The sequence below is a fragment of the Pipistrellus kuhlii genome, unplaced genomic scaffold (assembly GCF_014108245.1).
Source record: "Pipistrellus kuhlii isolate mPipKuh1 unplaced genomic scaffold, mPipKuh1.p scaffold_m20_p_1, whole genome shotgun sequence".
Classification (NCBI taxonomy): domain Eukaryota; kingdom Metazoa; phylum Chordata; class Mammalia; order Chiroptera; family Vespertilionidae; genus Pipistrellus; species Pipistrellus kuhlii.
The window spans coordinates 87,046,005-87,062,987 of record NW_023425404.1 but is presented as its reverse complement, the minus strand read 5'-3'; the positions used below and the strand labels follow the sequence as shown (position 1 = coordinate 87,062,987).

The 16,983-nt window shown below is 41.3% G+C and overlaps 1 protein-coding gene and 1 pseudogene across 4 annotated transcripts in view; both read left to right on the top strand.

The window, feature by feature from the left end:
• PEAK1 (pseudopodium enriched atypical kinase 1) overlaps positions 1-16,983 on the top strand; it is a 715,824-nt gene that overhangs the window by 614,689 nt on the left and 84,152 nt on the right. The window lies entirely within an intron of this gene.
• On the top strand, positions 15,144-16,622 carry LOC118728344 (annotated as a pseudogene).

Here is a 16,983-nt window from a genome sequence, read left to right as displayed (position 1 = left end):
ATTAGATCTTTTATAGTGTTTCAGTCTCTTTGTTAAAGTGCTTGTTTTGTTCATTGATTTGTTTTCTGAGTACATTATATTGCCTATATTAGTTTCTTGCATCTCATGGAGTATTTTCAGAACTGCAATCTTGAAATCTCTGTTACTTGTATCACGTACTAGAGGCCTAGTCCCTCAGCCTGGCCTGCACCCTCTCATAATCTTAGACTCCTGGGGGATGTTGGACTGCCAGTTTTGGCCCCCACAGGCCAGGCCAAGAGACCCCACCGGTTCATAAATTCAAACACTCCATGGGTTTTGGCCTGATCCTTGCAGGCCAGGCTGAGGGACCCCATCATTGCAAGAATCTATGCACCAGGCCTCTACTATGCATATAAGATCTTGGTTAATCTCTTCCCACCCTTCCCTTCCTCCCTTCCCTCTGAGATTATCAGTCTGTTCCATGTTTCCATGCCTGTGGCTTCTGCTCCTGCCTTGAGCATTTGCCCCATCGGGCAGTGCGCATCATAGCTACCAGATGGTCGGATGGTCGGCAGGTCAGCTGGTCACATAGGCTTTTTTATATATATAGGTTTCCATGTGTTGCAGCTTATTTTCTGGGGTCATTTTCTTTTTGGTTAACCTCATTGTAATAAAAAACCCTAACCTCTGTGGGATTCTGCAACAAACACCTCACCTTAGGATCAGTCATAGAGGTAAACCAAGGTTTTACTGTCATAACTCTTGGTTTACAGATAATATGCTCCTCTACCTGTTACCCTTGGTGTTGAGTTTTGGGAATCCCAGTGGCTGCAGGGCTCTGTGGTTCCATTTCTTCTCCTGAACCACGTCCGTCCTGGCCTGACAGTGGAGAGTCACATGACAGGGCCGTGTGCACTCTCACGTGTCTGCTGGCTCAGATACTCTTGGTTCTGCTCGCCCTGACAGTCTTTGCCCCCAGTTTTTTGTTCCTCCCAGCTAAAGGAAGCATCTGCTACCACCAGCTTCCTCCCCGCTCCAGCCCAGCTGCAAACTCCAGTCTGCAGGGCTGTGTCTGTGGTCTGTGTGTGCTTTTCTCCCATCTCATCTCCCCATTTATTGCCACTTGGCCACCTTTAGGTGTTTAAATACATGGGTATCTCAGGTGTGGGATATTCTTTGTTGAATTATAGATGGTTATCTTGTTGAAATTTCAGGGGGTGTGGCCAAGGGAATCCCTCACACAGCCATTCCTCTGACATCACTCTAACTTATTATCCAAGTTTGGAAAAACCATTCAGTATGAATAGTTTTTGGTGTGTCTCCCACCAGTGTTTCCTGTTTGAGGAAGCTTGCTGTTTGCAGTTCAGCTTAGGGAGCACCTGGTACTATGTTCCAGACATGTCCTAAGCCCTTTGCCTATGCACCGAAAAGGCATGTGAGGGTACACTACTCCATTAAGATTTTAATGTCACAGGGGACCTAGATTCAAGTCCCAGAGGTCCATAAGAAAGCTTCATTTAGAGCAGCGGTCACCAACCTTTTGGACCTCACGGACCACCAGTTGGTGACCCCTAATTTAGAGCATCTCTCCTTATCCCTGGGTAAAATGAGCAGTAGGAATCTTCGTAGTAATCCTAGCAAAAGACACTAGTTATGATAAAGTACAGCTACTACTGGGTTACATAGACTCAAAAAAGCTTTTTACAAAGAACAGGAACACAACCCCTTGTACTGAAACAAGATATATACATCTGTATTCCTGCGGTGGCGAAAGTACTTTGTTGGTTGACTTCCCTGAATCAGTTCCCAGTCAGGGCATGTGCCCAGGTTGGGGAGTTGATCGCCAGAAGGAGATGTAAAGGAGGCATCGACGATGTTTCTCTCTCTCCCTCTCTCTTTAAAAAAAAATCAATAAAAAACATATTTTAAAAAATAAAAGGATACACTCAATCTTTTGGCTAGGGTTGTTCATGTGTTGTTCATTTGAGAATACTTACTGCGAGTCTGCTATATGCCAGGGACTATTCTGAATGCTGAAATACACCTGTGAACAAGAAATTCTATATATATGGAGCTTACTACATTCTAGTGGGAGAGAAATAGGGATCTATATGGACCAATGGAAGTCAGCTACAGATACAATAGGAGAGGGTGCTGGCACCATCCTAAATTCAGAGTGGGGGGAAAAAGTAAGAAAAAAGGGGCACTATGATTTCTAAGTGGCACGAATCTTTTCAACTACAACTTCAGATTACCAAGAAGAAAATACTGACAATACTGCTGCCAATTTGAAATGTTCAATAAATATTAATATTTTTTGATAGAAAATTCATACCTCTTTTGCTCATTTTCATTCTAATGTATTTTCCTGAGAAGGGTGGTGGTCTGAGAATTTCACATAAGCCTTCAGGATGTGTGTTGTGGTGTGTGTAGTCCCATGGAGATCCATTGAGCATATGATGGTACCATATCATCAGCTTCTAATGCCCTAATCAATCATCATGTGTCAAATGGAGAACCTTTGATCTGGAGAACCCACTTAGCACTGCTGTAGAGGTGGGAGAAACTCCAGCCACTGCCGCTGCTCTCACGTCCTTGAGCCCAGCTTCTGGGGTGCAACTCCTGCATTGAGCCTCTGCCCCTGGTGGTCAGTGTGTGTCATAGCGACCGGTCATTCCACAGTTCTTTGCATATTAACGTTTTATTATATAGGATTACTTTGATTATAACGCACCTATTTTTATATATAAATACCAGATTATCAAATTATTAGTTATTACATTTTTTTTCCTTAAATTTGAAAAACATGAAAAACATCAATTTTTTTTTTTTTTTTTTTTTTTTTCCGCCTCAAATTGCTCATGATGTATATAATACAGTGTGTAGACAAAATGTCTGGGTGACCAACATTTTTTACCTTTGCAACAGTTCCTGAAAGATGTCCAGTCATGTTTGCGCCACCATCTGTACATATCCCAGTACATTTTTTTTCCATTCAATTTTGTGTTCCAGGAAATAACTATTAAGTACTTCAGGAATCTCAGAGCTAGTTGTTCCACCAGCAAGCTAAGTGAACAAAGTAGTTCTTCCTATAACTCTCCTTCACACTCAGCCCAAAGAAGTGCTTTGTTACTTAGGTCCTTTGATTTGTCAAGTTGAATAAAATATTTGTGAATTTTTCACCATTTTTATAATTTGATTTTCAATATCTTCAGCATGTCTTCAATTCTGCATTTGACAGTGTTAGGGACATAGGAATTGCTTTCAGTTTCTGGACAGCCTGCTTTTCCAAAACCTCTTTACAGGCTTGTAACATGCAAGGCTTAATTAAATCTTCTCCAACTGTATATGGCTTTTTATTTTTTTGTGATCTGAAGTGCTGTCAGATAAGAAGCCTTTAATAATTTATCTCAACAGTCATTTTTATTAGATCAATTACTTGCTTTTTTATATTTTCACACATTCTTTGAAAACTAGTGGCCTGGTGCACGAAATTCATGCACATTAAAAGGGGATTAATTAGAGGAAATAATTTAATATTGTTATTTGCCCTTTATAATAGAAATGTCAGAGATGAAAGAGAATTAGTAAAATGTGTATGAGAACCCTCCTTCTGTCAGAGTGTGGGGCGTACATGGGACTCAGAGTCAAGTCCCCGAACACCCACATGTGCCTCAAAATCACATTAGACCCAGACCCGGCCTCGCCCCCCACCCCCTCCAATTGGGCTAGATCCAGACCCAGCCAGTCCCACCCTTGTCAAGCCCTGCTGGGAACGGGACATAGCCTCAGGTGCCCTGACCCAGCACAGGGATGGGGAGAACAGCTTCAGGCTCCCCATTAAGCCCCACCAGCAGGGGGGCCCAGCCTCAAGTCCCCTGTTAAGTCCCACTGGGCAGGGGGTACAGCCTGTGTTCTGGATCCTTGAGGTCCCGTGTCAGGCTCCGCTGGGTGGGAGGCATAGCCTGAGGTCCCTTGGCCCAGTGCTGGGGCGTGGGGCATGGCCTGAGGTCCCCCGTCAAGCTCCACCTGGCAGGGTGTGCGGCCTGAGTTCCCCTAGCCCGACACCAGGATGGGAAGAGCACCTTGAGGTGCCCCGCCAGCCAGGGGGCATGGCCTCAGGTCTCCTGGCCTGGTGCCAGGTGGGGGGCGTGGCCCGAGGTCTCCCAACCTGACGCCAAGGCAGAGGGCCATGGTCTGAGGTCCTCTTGTCAAGCCCTGCTTGGTGGGGGGCGCAGCCTGAGGTCCCCTGTCAAGCCCTATGGGTGCGGGGGAGGGCATAGCCTCACATCCCTACTGGTTGCTCATTAAGGCTTCTTATGGGAACTTGGCTTCAGCTGTGGGTGCAGCCATCTTTGTGACGGAGTGATGGCAAATTAGCATATTCCCTAATCACTTTCCAGTTTCCTTAGCTAAATCAGGGGATTTTGGTTGCAAGTGTCTTTCATGTTCATGAAGGTTCATGGCATCATTGGATAAACTCTCAGAACACACAGCAGAAAGTGGCCATGGATCCAGCTCACTACCAGGTTCTTGAACAAATCCAAATTTCAAGTAGTTGGAATCTATTTACTTGATTCTTTGAGTTTTTTCTTGTCTCCGTATCCAGTTTGTATGTTCTTCCTAATGGTGCCTGACGAGGATTGTGAAGACTGATTTATCGATCAGCTCACGGTTAAGTGAAGTACACATATTACTATTGTTACTATTGTCATTAGTTATGTTATCTTTTGTATTACTAAAGAAATGCAAAATATTCCTTTGCTTTTTTTAACTCGTTATCGGTTTATTTCATTGAAATCTAAAACCAAACAAGAAATGATAGTTATTAAAGTCAAACTATTTGATGTCATTTAATGTAACAGTTAAATAAAATACACAGTTACATATAATACACAAATAAAATAAAACAATCGGATGAGAATTGGTAATTGCGGAGTGATGACTGCTGTAATGGTCGAAACAATACTGAAGCCGCTTGCACCTCTCTCGTTTCCCCCTCTTAGTTACTAGAAAGGGGAATTGATGAAATGTATTAGCCTAGGGGTGTCGAACTCAATCAGAGAAGGGGCCAAAATCTAAAATCCAGCCTAAATCGCGGGCCGAATGGTTTACTGAACAGTCATAAAGTGTCATTGTGATGGAAACGCAGCGGAGTGCAGTGATGACAGCGCGGTGTGGGCCACATTGCAAGGCCTGGCGGGACGGATTTGGCCCGCGGGCCTTGTGTTTGACACATGTGTAATTAGACTGTAGTACATTTTATGAATTTCATGCAGTGTAAAGGTGAAAATTGTCATTCAGTCAGAATATAAGGATTTCTTGGAATTTTTTTGTTTTTGTTTTATTATCATTTACTAGAGGCCTGGTGCATGAGATTTGTGCACTGGGGTGATTCCTTCAGCCTGGCCTGCAACCTCTCACAGCCCAGGACCCCTAAGGTGGCATTCAGTCATCCCTCTCATAGTCCGGGCTCTTGCAGTCCTGGACCCCTTGCTGCTTACTGCTTGCCTGCAGCCATGGTGGGAGAGGCTCCTGTCACCTCCACTGTGTTCACCAGCTGCGGGCCCAGCTTCTGGCTGAGTGTGCTCCCCAACACTGAGCACCAGGGGGAAGCTCCTGCATTGAGCATCAGCCCCTTGGTGGTCAGTGCACGTCACAGTGACTGGTCGTTCCATCATTTGGTCGATTTGCATATTAGGCTTTTATTACATAGGATTAGGATTAATAAAATATAAAAAATTCAAATAATATCTAAATTTTTCTATGGACCACTAACATTTTCTCACAGACCTCCTGTGGTCCATGGACCAGGGGTTGGCAACTGCTGTGCTAGAGTATGTTACTGAAGACTTATCTCCCTATTGAATTGTGTTCCAGTTTCCTCTGAAAGGGGGACAAATATGTATAAGTTAGGGTTACCCTAAGAATGAGTTGAAAATATCAGCTGTTAATAGGTAATAAAATCACTTTCCTTATGTGATTGTTTTTGAATTTGAACAACAAATGTATCCGTTTTTGCCTTAAGCAAAAAGTAAGATATGTTTCAAGATACACATTCGAAACCTTGTAAAAGTGAATTTCCACCCTATTGTATGAAGTTTCTAAGTTTTCTTTGAAATTTTAGGAGCAAGCTAATTATATTTATACCTGGGTGATAAATATCCAGTCATCCGAGAAGATGGTACAGTATATGATTAATAATTATTTTAAAAGTGTGTTGATTTGTGTGTTTTTTAAAGGAAGAATGGATTTTATAATTTATTAATTTAAGGGGACAAATGTTTTTGCTGAAAAGATAATCAGGAATGTAAACAGGCCTTAATGGCAATTTTCTTGTGTGAATACTAAAAGGGGGGCTGGAGACAATTTCTGATGGAGACTTACTATACGTTGAAAACATGGGAACAGTTCAGAAGAGCATTAGGAATGTTTACAAACTTATGTCTGCAGTCTTTGTGATAGTGAACTAGTGATCTTTTCTGTCAAAGAAAGGATCTTGCACCATCTTAGGTTTTGCCATTTTCTTATGACCTTTAAATTTGCAGGGGCCTCCATCCTAGGCTCCACCAATCAAGTCAGAGTGAGGGGCAGAAGAGGGCCGTGCCAGGAAATAAAACCTGTGCCATTCGGTGTTATTTGCCTGATTTTCAGCCAGCAACTGCACCTTTCTGCACAGGAATAAATCTGCCTTGCCAAGCCATTTTCGACAACATTGGAGAGCATTTCTAACATCTTGTTTAGACAGATTCTTTAAAGATGTATGGTAACAGACTCCTTCCCATCTACTGATTTTCAATATAATTCTATTATGCAACAATCTATACATCTCTCTCTCTCTCTCTCTCTCTCTCTCTCTCTCTCTTTCTCACTCTTTTCATTTAAAGTTCTTAAAATTAAATTTATTAGGGTAACATTGATAAATAACATTATATAAGTTTCAGATGTACAACTTAATACTGCAACATCTATATATTCCATTGTGAGCTCAGCAAAGTCTAGTCTCCTTCCATTTTCTTCCATATATTTGACCTCTTTTACCTTCTTGTCTTAAGTCCAAACCTCTTCCTCTCTGGTAACCACCATACTGTTGTCTGTATCTATCAGTTTGTTTGCTTTGTTTGTTCATCTGTTGCCTTTTGTTTTGTATCTCATATATGAGTGATATCATATGGTTCTTGGCCTCTTTTGTCTGATTTATTTCACTTAGCATGATACTCTCAAGATATATCCATATTATTACAAATGGCAATATTTTGTCTTTTTATGACTGAGTAGTATTCCATTGTATATATGTACTACTTCTCCACATCCTCACCAATACTTGTTATTTTTAAAAAATATATATATTTTATTGATTTTTCACAGAGAGGAAGAGAGAGGGATAGAGAGTTAGAAACATCAATGAGAGAGAATCATCCATCAGCTGCCTCTTGCACACCCCCCACTGGGGATGTGCCCGCAACCAAAGTACATGTCCTCGACCAGAATCGAGCCTGGGACCTTTCAGTTCGCAGGCTGACACTCTATCCACTGAGCCAAACCGATTTCAGCTATTATTTCTTGTTTTATTGATAATAGCCATTCTAACAGGTGTGAGGTATTATCTCATTGTAATATTGATTTGTATTTTTCTTATAATTAGTGAAGTTGAGCATCTTTTCTTTTTTAAGTATATTTTTATTGATTTTGGAAAGGAAGGGAGAGGGAATGATACAGACATCAGTGATGAGAATCATTGATCGGCTACCTCTTGCAAATCCTACACTGGGGATTGAGCCCACAACCTGGGCATGTGTCCTGACTGGGAATCAACTGTGACCTCCTGGTTGATTCTCAACCATGCCATCTGAGCAAGTTGAGCATTTTTTCATATACCTGTTGGCTGTCTGTATATCTTCCTTGAAAAAGTGTGTATTCAGGTCTTCTGCCTATTTTTAAATTGGATCAGTTTTTGTTGTTGACTCATATGAGTTCTTTATATATTTTGGATATGAGCCCCTTATCAGAGGTATTGTTTTCAAATTATTCTTTCATTCAATTGGTTGTCTTTTTTTTTTAAATAAATCTTTATTGTTCATATTATTACAAATGTTCCCATTTTTCCCCCTCCATTGCTCCCCTCTACCAGGTTCCCACCCCACCCTCTGCCCTTTCCCCACCCCCAGTGTCTTCATCCATAGGTGCACAGTTTATGTTCAGTCTCTTCCCACACCCCCCACTCCCCTTTTCCCCAAAAATCGTCAGTTCACTCCCCTTCCATTCCTCTGATTCTATTATATTCACCAGTTAATATTGTTCATCAGATTTTTTTTTTAATTCCCTTGGCTTTTAGATTCACTTGTTGATAGTTATGTATTTGTTGTTCATAATTTTTATCTTTATTTTCTTCCTCTTCCTAAAGAACCCCCTTCAGCAATTCATATAATTCTGGTTTGGCGGTGATGAACTCCTTTAGCTTTTTTTTTTTTATTTGTGAAGCTCTTTAACTGAGTGATAGCTTTGATTCTGAGTGATAGCTTTGCTGGGTAGATTATTTTTGGCTGTAGGTTCTTGCTATTCATCACCTTGAATATTTCTTGCCATTCCAGTCTGGCCTGCATGGTTTCTGTTCAGAAATCAGCTGACAATCGTATAGGTGCTTCTTTATAGGTAACTACCTGCTTTGCTCTTGCTGCTTTTAATATTCTCTCTTTGTCTTTTGCTCTTGGAATTTTAATTATGATGTGTCTTGGTGTGGTCCTCTTTGGGTTCCTTTTGTTTGGGGTACTGTGTGCTTCCTGGACTTGTAAGTCTAATTCTTTCACCAGGTGGGGAAAGTTTTCTGTCACTATTTCAGTATGTTTTCGGTATCTTGCTCTCTGTCATCTTCTGGGACCTCCATAATTCTGATGTTGGTTCGCTTGAAGTTGTCCCAGAGGTTTCTTACATTATCTTCTATAATACTTTCTGGATTCTCTTGTCTTCTTGTTTCTGCAGAGGAGTGTCTTCTGGCTCTTTATGTTCCAAATCTTTGACTTGATTCTTGTGATCTTCCATTCTGTTTTTAGGACTCTGTATAATATTATTTATTTCAAACAATGTATTCTTTATTTCTTCTTGATCCCTTATTATTTCTAGTTGATCTCTTATTGTTTCTAGTTGATCCCTTTTTATATCCTCATAGGTCTTGTTTATTTTATTTGCCTTTTCTAGGAAATTCTTGAAAAAACTTATAAGCGTGGTTTTGAACTCTATATCCAGTCACTTTTTGTCCTCCATGTCTTTCATTTGTGATCTGTTTCCTTGTCTTGGCATTTTCTCAGCTTCCCTGAGTTGGTAGCCGTAAAGGTCTGTGTTCAGCTTGGATGGGGTGGAGTTTCAGGGTGGAGCCTACAGCTTTGGCTTCTGTTAACCTGCCCTATGAGGCTCCTGAGTTTCAGTGTTCCTCAGTGTCCTTCAGTACTCGCTGCAAGCACCTCTGAGAGAAAGGTGCCCTCGAGCCAAACAGTCTAGGCTCTCTCCCAATGAGCCTGGAACTGGGGTCCACTTCAGTTGGAAGTGGGGTTCAGAGCAGTCTGGAGCTTTTGTCTCCTTCCCGCTAGGGAATACCAGCCAGGCAGTCAGCCGCCCTGCCCTTCCTCTCCAGGCTCTGTTATCTCTGCGCATGCACCGTGTCTCCATACCTTAGGCTTTTACAGCTCCTCTGATTTTCCTTCTGGTTTTCTCTTTCCTTCTTGTGGTAGGATTTCCAGACAGTCGACTTTCCTGTAGTTCTGGGTAATGTCCATTTTGTATTTTAGTTGTATTTTATTGAAATTGTTGTGTGAGGCTGCAGTTAGGTGTTTACCTATGCCGCCATCTTGGTTTCTTGCCTTGTTTTTTTTGCTGTGCAGAAGCTTTTTAGTTCAGTTTGTTCCCAGTTATTTATTTTTGCTTTTACTTCCCTTGCCTTTGGAATAAATTTCACAAAACCCTCTAAGACCAAGTCTCATAACTTTAGTACCTATGTTTTCTTCTATGTGTTTTAACAAAAATGTTCCCATTGATTTTAAATGCATAACCCATGGACACAGACAAAAGTGGGTAGGCCTGGAGGGATGCAGAGTAGAGGGGGTCAGTGGCGGGGAAAAGGATACATATGTATAATACTTTCAATAATAAATATAATTTTTTTAAAAGTTATATGAATTTCTTATATATTTTGGATATTAACCCTTTACTGGATGTGTCATTGCTTATTATTTTTGCCCATTTCATAGGTTGTCTTTTCAATTTGTTGATGGTTTCTTTCACTATGCTAAACCTTTTTTAATTTTGATGTAATCACATTTGTTTATTTTTTCTTTTCTTTCTCTTACCTGAGGAGACACATTAAAAAATTATGTCAATGAGTAAACTGCCTAACTATTTTCCTCCAGGTTTCCCACAGTGTCGGCATGTAATTGTTTGTAACATTTTTTATAATCCTTTGGATCTCTGTGGTTTTGGTTGTCACTTCTCTTTCCTTTCTGATTTTATTTATTTGGGCCCTCTTTTTCTTGGTGAGTCTGGCTAAAGGTTTATCAATTTATTAATCTTAAAATTACCAGCTTTTGGTTTCATTAATCTTTTGTATTTCTGGGTGTGTTTTTTTTTTTTTTTCTTTCTTTCTTTTTTTTTTGCAGGGGGGAGGGGGGGGATGGCCTGTATTTTATTTATTTCCTTCTTTCTATTCACTTTGGGCTTTTTCTTTTTTCATTATGTAGAACCATTAGATTTTAAGGTTAGATTGTTTATTTGAGATTTTTCTTATTTTTTGAAGTTGGACTATATTGCTTTGAATCTTTCTCTTAGAACTACTTTGCCTGTGTCCTATACATTTTGAGTTTCTGCAGTATTATTTGTCTCAAGGTATCTTGATTTCTTCCATGATCTTATTGTTAATCCATTGATTGTTTAGTAGCATGTTATTTAGCCTCCATGTGTTACATGTTTTTCAGTTTTCTTCTTGTAATTGATTTTAGTTTAATACCATTGTGATCAGAGAAGATGTTTTATATGATTTTAGTTTTCTTAAATTTTACTGAGTCTTGTTTTGTGGTTAACATGTAGTCTCTTGTGGAAAACTTTCCATGTGCACTGAAGATTGTGTATTGATATATTCTGTCTGGGGGTGAAATATTCTAAATTTTATTAAGTCTGGCTTCTAAATGTGTCATTTAAGGTCACTGTTTCCTTGTTGATTTTTCTGTCTGATAAACTGCTCATTGATGTGTAATCAAGTATTAAAGTCCCCTACTATTATTTTATTAGTGTCATTTTCTTTCTTCATGCATGTTACTTACTGTATTTACTTTATTAAATTTAGGAGCTCTTAAATTTTCTGTATAGATGTTTACAAGACTGATATCCTCTTGTTAGGTTGATCATTCTTATAAAACTAGAAGCCCCGTGCACAAATTCATGCATGGGTGGGATCTCTTGGCATGGCCAGCGATTGGGGTTGGCTGGCCAGTGGGGAGGGAATACGGGAGGTTGGCCAGCCATGGAAGGTTGGCTGTGGTTGCACACTGACCACCAGGAGGCAGCTCCTGCATTGAGCGTCTGCCCCTTGGTAGTCAGTGTGTGTCATAGCTACCAGCTGGTCATCTGGACAAAACAGTTGCTTAGGCTTTTATCCTATATAATAAAGAGCTAATATGCTAATGGTTGTGATGCCCTCACACCTTAATGACAGGTCAGCAGGATGCTACATGCATGGTAGGCATGGGTGGGTGGGGGCTGTGTCCAGGGCAAGGCAAGTGAGAGTGAGTGGGACTTGATGCTGGCCAGGGACGTGATGCTACATCCTCAGCTGGTGGAGCTTGATGGGAGTGGGGCCAGCCGGGTCTGGGTCTCTTCCCTTTTAATATGCACGAATTTTGTGCCCATATGCATATGGATATCCTTCTTTGTCTTATTGTTATAGCCTTTGCTTGAAAGCTTATTTTGTCTGATGTAAGTATTGCTATCACAGCTGTTTAACTTTTTTTATTTACGTGAAATCTCTTTTTACTCACGTCCTCCACATTTAGGTTTTTGTTATTAGTTTTTGCTTCTTTGTGTGTGTCCCTTAATTTGTTGTTGTAATTGCACATGATACTGTGTTGTCATCATCTGTGTATCTTTTAGCATTTGTACTAGCTTTATAGTTGGTTGATCCACTGCTTTTACTGTTTGCCTTTGTCAGTGAGCACTTTTGGTTCCTGTGTTTTTTCATTCATATACTAGAGGCCCTGTGCACAAATTCCTGCACTGGTGGGGGTCTGGCTTGTCCAGCCCCAATTGGGGTGGATTGGGGCTGGGCTTGTCAGGAGGAGAAGATGGTGGAAGGTTGGCCACCTGGTTCGCCCCCTTTGGGGCCCATCGGGGCCAGGCAGGCTGCAGGAAGAGGCTGTGGGCAATTGGCCTGCAGGCCCGTCTCTGATTGGATTTGGGGGGCTGATTTGGGTGTGGCCGGCCATGGAGAGGGGCTGTGGGTAGTGGGCCAGCCAGCCCCACCCTAGAATGGGGTGGAGGGGTGACCAGGGGTGGGGCTGGCCAAGTGGAGGAGAGAGGGGCCAAGAGGTTGGCTGGCCAGCCCCACCCCTAATCGGATGGGTTCACTGGCCACAGTGGGCATCATAGTGACTGGTTGTTATGGTCATTATGGCGTTCTGGTAGCTGGCTTTCTATATATCTATAGATTTTATCTTTTATACTTGCAGACCTTTTAACATTTCTTATTTTAATGGTTTAGTGGTATTAAACTCTTTCAGCATTTTATGTCTGGGAGACTTTTTACCTCTCCTTTGATTTGAAATGATAATCTTGCAGGGTAATCTTGGCTATAGGTTTTTGCCTTTCATGAATTTGAATATATTATACCATTCCCTTTTTGCCTGCAGAGTTTCTATTTAGTACATAGCTAGCTGCTTTTCTCTTTAAATATTCTCCTTTCTCTTTAAATTTTGACATTTTAATTGATATTTCTTAGTGTGAGCTTTTGGGTTGGGTTCATGTTGTTTGGGACTCTCTGCACTTCCTAGACTTGTATGTCTATTTCCTTCACCTAGTTAGGGAAGTTTTCAGTCCTTGTTTCTTCAGATAGATGTTCTATCCCTTGCTCTCTCTTCTTTTTCTTGTACCCTTATGATGCAAATGTTAGTATACTTGATGTTATCCCAAAGGGCCCTTAATCTATTCTTGCTTTTTAAAAATCCTTTATTCTTGCCAAAACCGGTTTGGCTCAGTGGATAGAGCATCAGCCTGCAGACTGAAAGGTCCCTAGTTCAATTCTGGTCAAGGGCATGTACCTTGGTTGTGGGCACACCCCCAGTGGTGGGAGGTGCAGGAGGCAACTAATAGATGTTTTTCTTTCATTGATGTTTCTGGCTCTCTATCTCTCTCCCTTCCTCTCTGTAAAAAATCAATTATATATATATATATATATATATATATATATTTTTAAATCCTTTATTATTTCAGCTGTTCTGATTCGATTCATTCTACTACTTTGTCTTTCAAATTGCTAATTCAGTCCTCTGTTTCATCTAATCTGGTTAATTTTCTTTATTCTGATGTATTCTTTAAACACTATTATAGTCTTCATTTCATTTATTCTTCATTTCTGGACAATTCTTTTTTGTGGTTTCTATCTTTTTATTGAGTATTTCACTCAGTTAATCTATTATTCTCCATAGTTTATAGAGCATCATATAACCAGTGTTTTAATCTCTTTGGTAATTACTTATCTTCCTTTTGTTTTAATCTCTTTGGTAATTACTTATCTTCATTTTGTTTAATTCTTTTTCTCTAATTCGTCTTATTTCATTTGAGACATGTTTCTTGGTCTCCTCATTTGGCCTGACTCCCTATGTGTATGTTTATGTATTAGGTAGATCTGCTATGTCTCCTTGTCTTTACAGGGTGACCTTATATAGATGGTGTCCCGTGGTACCTAGTGGCACAGTCTTCTTCATCACCTGAGGTTGGTGTTTCATATTCCTTGTGTGGGTTGTGTGTGCCCTCCTGTAGTTGACAGGTCAGTGCATAGTGATAACTCTCAGGTTGACTGGCTGCTGTGACTGGACAGACAAGCTGGTTTATGGGGTTGACCCCATGGAGCAGGAGCTGCTTTAGTGGGTCTCTAGTGCCAGTTGAGACTGCCCTTTGGGTGTTTGGGTTTTGGTGATGTGGTAATCTGAAGTCTATCAAGTTTGTTGGGAGTAGAGCCTCTTGGGAGGTCTTTGGTGCAGGTTAAAGTCAGCTACTGCTTGTGCTGGGCTTGGAGGCACTTGGGAAAGGCTTTGCTGCAAACTGAGGCTGTCTGACAATCGTGCTAGGCCTAGAACTCTCTGGTAGGCAACATGAAGCAAGCTGAGGCCAGCTGCCACTGATCCAGGTTTGTGGCTGCTAAGCCACAGGCTAAGATTTGCTATTGCTTATCCAGGGTTTAGGATCACCTGAAGGGAGTTACAATGCTAGTTGAGAATGGTTACTGCTTGTTGTGAGCTTGGACCTGCTTAGTAAGAGGTATGCGTAGGCTGACCATAACTTGTTTGTGGTTTGTGGACCTTTGAGAGGTTTTTAGATAGTCTGCAGCAGGAGCTGAGGTAGGTGGCTCCTCTGGAGGAGTCCTGGAAAAGTCTCCAACAAGACAAACAAGTTGAATGGGTCAGTGTCTCATGGAATTACGGGGGCAGTATGAACAGTGTTATTAGTTGATTGCAGAGCACAGATTAGTGCACGCCTCTGCTGGGCCATCTGGGTGGAGAGAGCTCAACAAAGGATCAATGCCACCTGCCATTGCTTTCATTTCCAGGGAGAGTTTCTTTGACCCTGCCCTTCAATCCATTCCGTGGTTAGTTAATTTAGTTCCTTCCTGTGTGTACCTGAAGCTTTTCCCCTGCTTGGAGCTTAGTGCACAAATGAGTTTGTAAGTGAACATTGTGTATTGGTTTCACACAGTCCTTTGTTTTTCTTATATGAAGTCTAGGGCAGTTTTCACAGCCAGATCTACTGGGGACTCCTCTTCCTGGCCATGGTGACCCTGGGCTGTTAGAGCCTGGTGTGGGGCTATGGGGCTGTGACTCTGCTCCTCAAGGAAGACCGACCTATACAGCAGAAATATCCTTTCCCGTTTTTTTGCAATAGGCTTGCCATCCAAACATAGGTGTCATGAAAACCACCTCAAAATCAAACCAGAAATGGGAAAGGAAAAGACTCATATCAACATCATTGTCATTGGACATGTAGATTTCAGCAAATTTCCCACTACTGGCCATCTGAGGTGGGATTGAAAAAATTGAGAAGGAGACTACTGAGATGGGGAAGGGCTCCTTCAAATATGCCTGGGTCTTAGGTAAACTGAAAGCTAAACATGAGCGCAGTATCACCATTGATATATCCCTGGAAATTTGAGACCAGCTTTATTTGTGACCATCATCGATTCCGCAGTGCAAAGAGACTTCCTCAAAAACATGATCAAAGGCACATTTCCCGCTGACTATACTTCCTGATTATTGCTACTGGTGTTTGTGAATTTGAAGCAGGTATCTCTAAGAATGGGCAGATCTCTGAGCTTACCCTCCTGTCTTACACCTAGATGTGAAACAATGATTATTGGTGTTAACAAAATGAATTCCACTGAGCTGCCCTATAGCCAGAAGAGTTACGAGGAAATTGTTAAAGAAGTTAGCACTTATGTTAAGAAAATTGGGTACAACGCTGACATGGTAGAATTTGTGCCAATTTCTGGTTAGATAGTGACAGTATGCTGTAGCCAAGTGCTAACATGTCTTGGTTCAAGGGATGGAAAGTCATCCATAAAGATGGCAGTGCCAGTGGAACCATACTGCTTGAAGCACTGGATTGTATCCTACCAATTGGAACAACTGACAAGCCCTTGTGTCTGCCCTCTTGGATTACTACAAAATTAGTGGTATTGGTACAGTCTCTATCAGCCAAGTGAAGAATTGTGTTTCAAACCTGGCATGGTGGCCACCTTTGCTCTAGTTAGCATTACAACTGAAGTGAAGTCTGTTAAAATGCACCAGGAAGCTTTTGAGTAAAGCTCTTCCTGTGGACTCTGTAGGCTTTAGTGTCAAGAACATGTTTGTCAAAGATGTTTGTCATGACAGTGTGGCCGGTGACAGCAAAAATGACCAACTAATGGAAGCACCTGGCTTCATAACACAGATTATTATCCTGAACTCTCCAGGCCAAAACACACCTGTGCTGGATTGTCACCTCATATTGCTTGCATTTGCTGAGCTGGAGAAGATTGATCATCTTTCGGGGGGGAAAACTGGAAGATTGCCCAAAGTTTTTGAAATCTGTTGATGCTGTCATGCAATCCCATGTGTGTTAAGAGCCTCTCTGACTGTCCTCCTCTGGGCCATTTTGCTGTTCATGACATCAAATAGAACATTGCTGTGGGTGTCATCAAAGCAGTAGACAATAAGGCATCGGACGTTGTCAGAGTCACCAAGACTGCCCAGTAAACTCAGAAGGCTGAATGAATACCTGCCACCCCAGTCTTTTTTGTGTATTTTAAAAATATATATCTTTATTGATTTCAGAGAGGTAGAGAGAAAAAGATAGAAACACCAATGATGAGAGTGAATCATTGATTGGCTGCCTCCTGCATGCCCCCCACTGGGAAGTTGAACTCACAACCTAAGCATGGGCCTTTGACCAGAATCGAACCCAGACCTGTAAGTCCTCAGGCCAACGCTATATCCACTGAGCCAAACCAGCTAGGGCCTGCCACCCCAATCTTAACCAGTGGTGGAAGAATAGTCTCAGAACTGTTTGTCTCAATTGGGCATTTAAGTTTAATAGTAAAAGACTGGTTAATGATTACAATGTATCGTAAAATCTTCAGAAGGAGAGAAAAATTTTTTAGACCATTTGGTGTGTGTTTGTGTGTGTGTGTGTGTGTGTGTGTGTGTGTGTGTGTGCAGTTATTAAATTATTCATTTTTAAAATCAGTACTTTTTAAGGGAAACAACTTGATACTTTTAGAATTGGAAAAAAGCC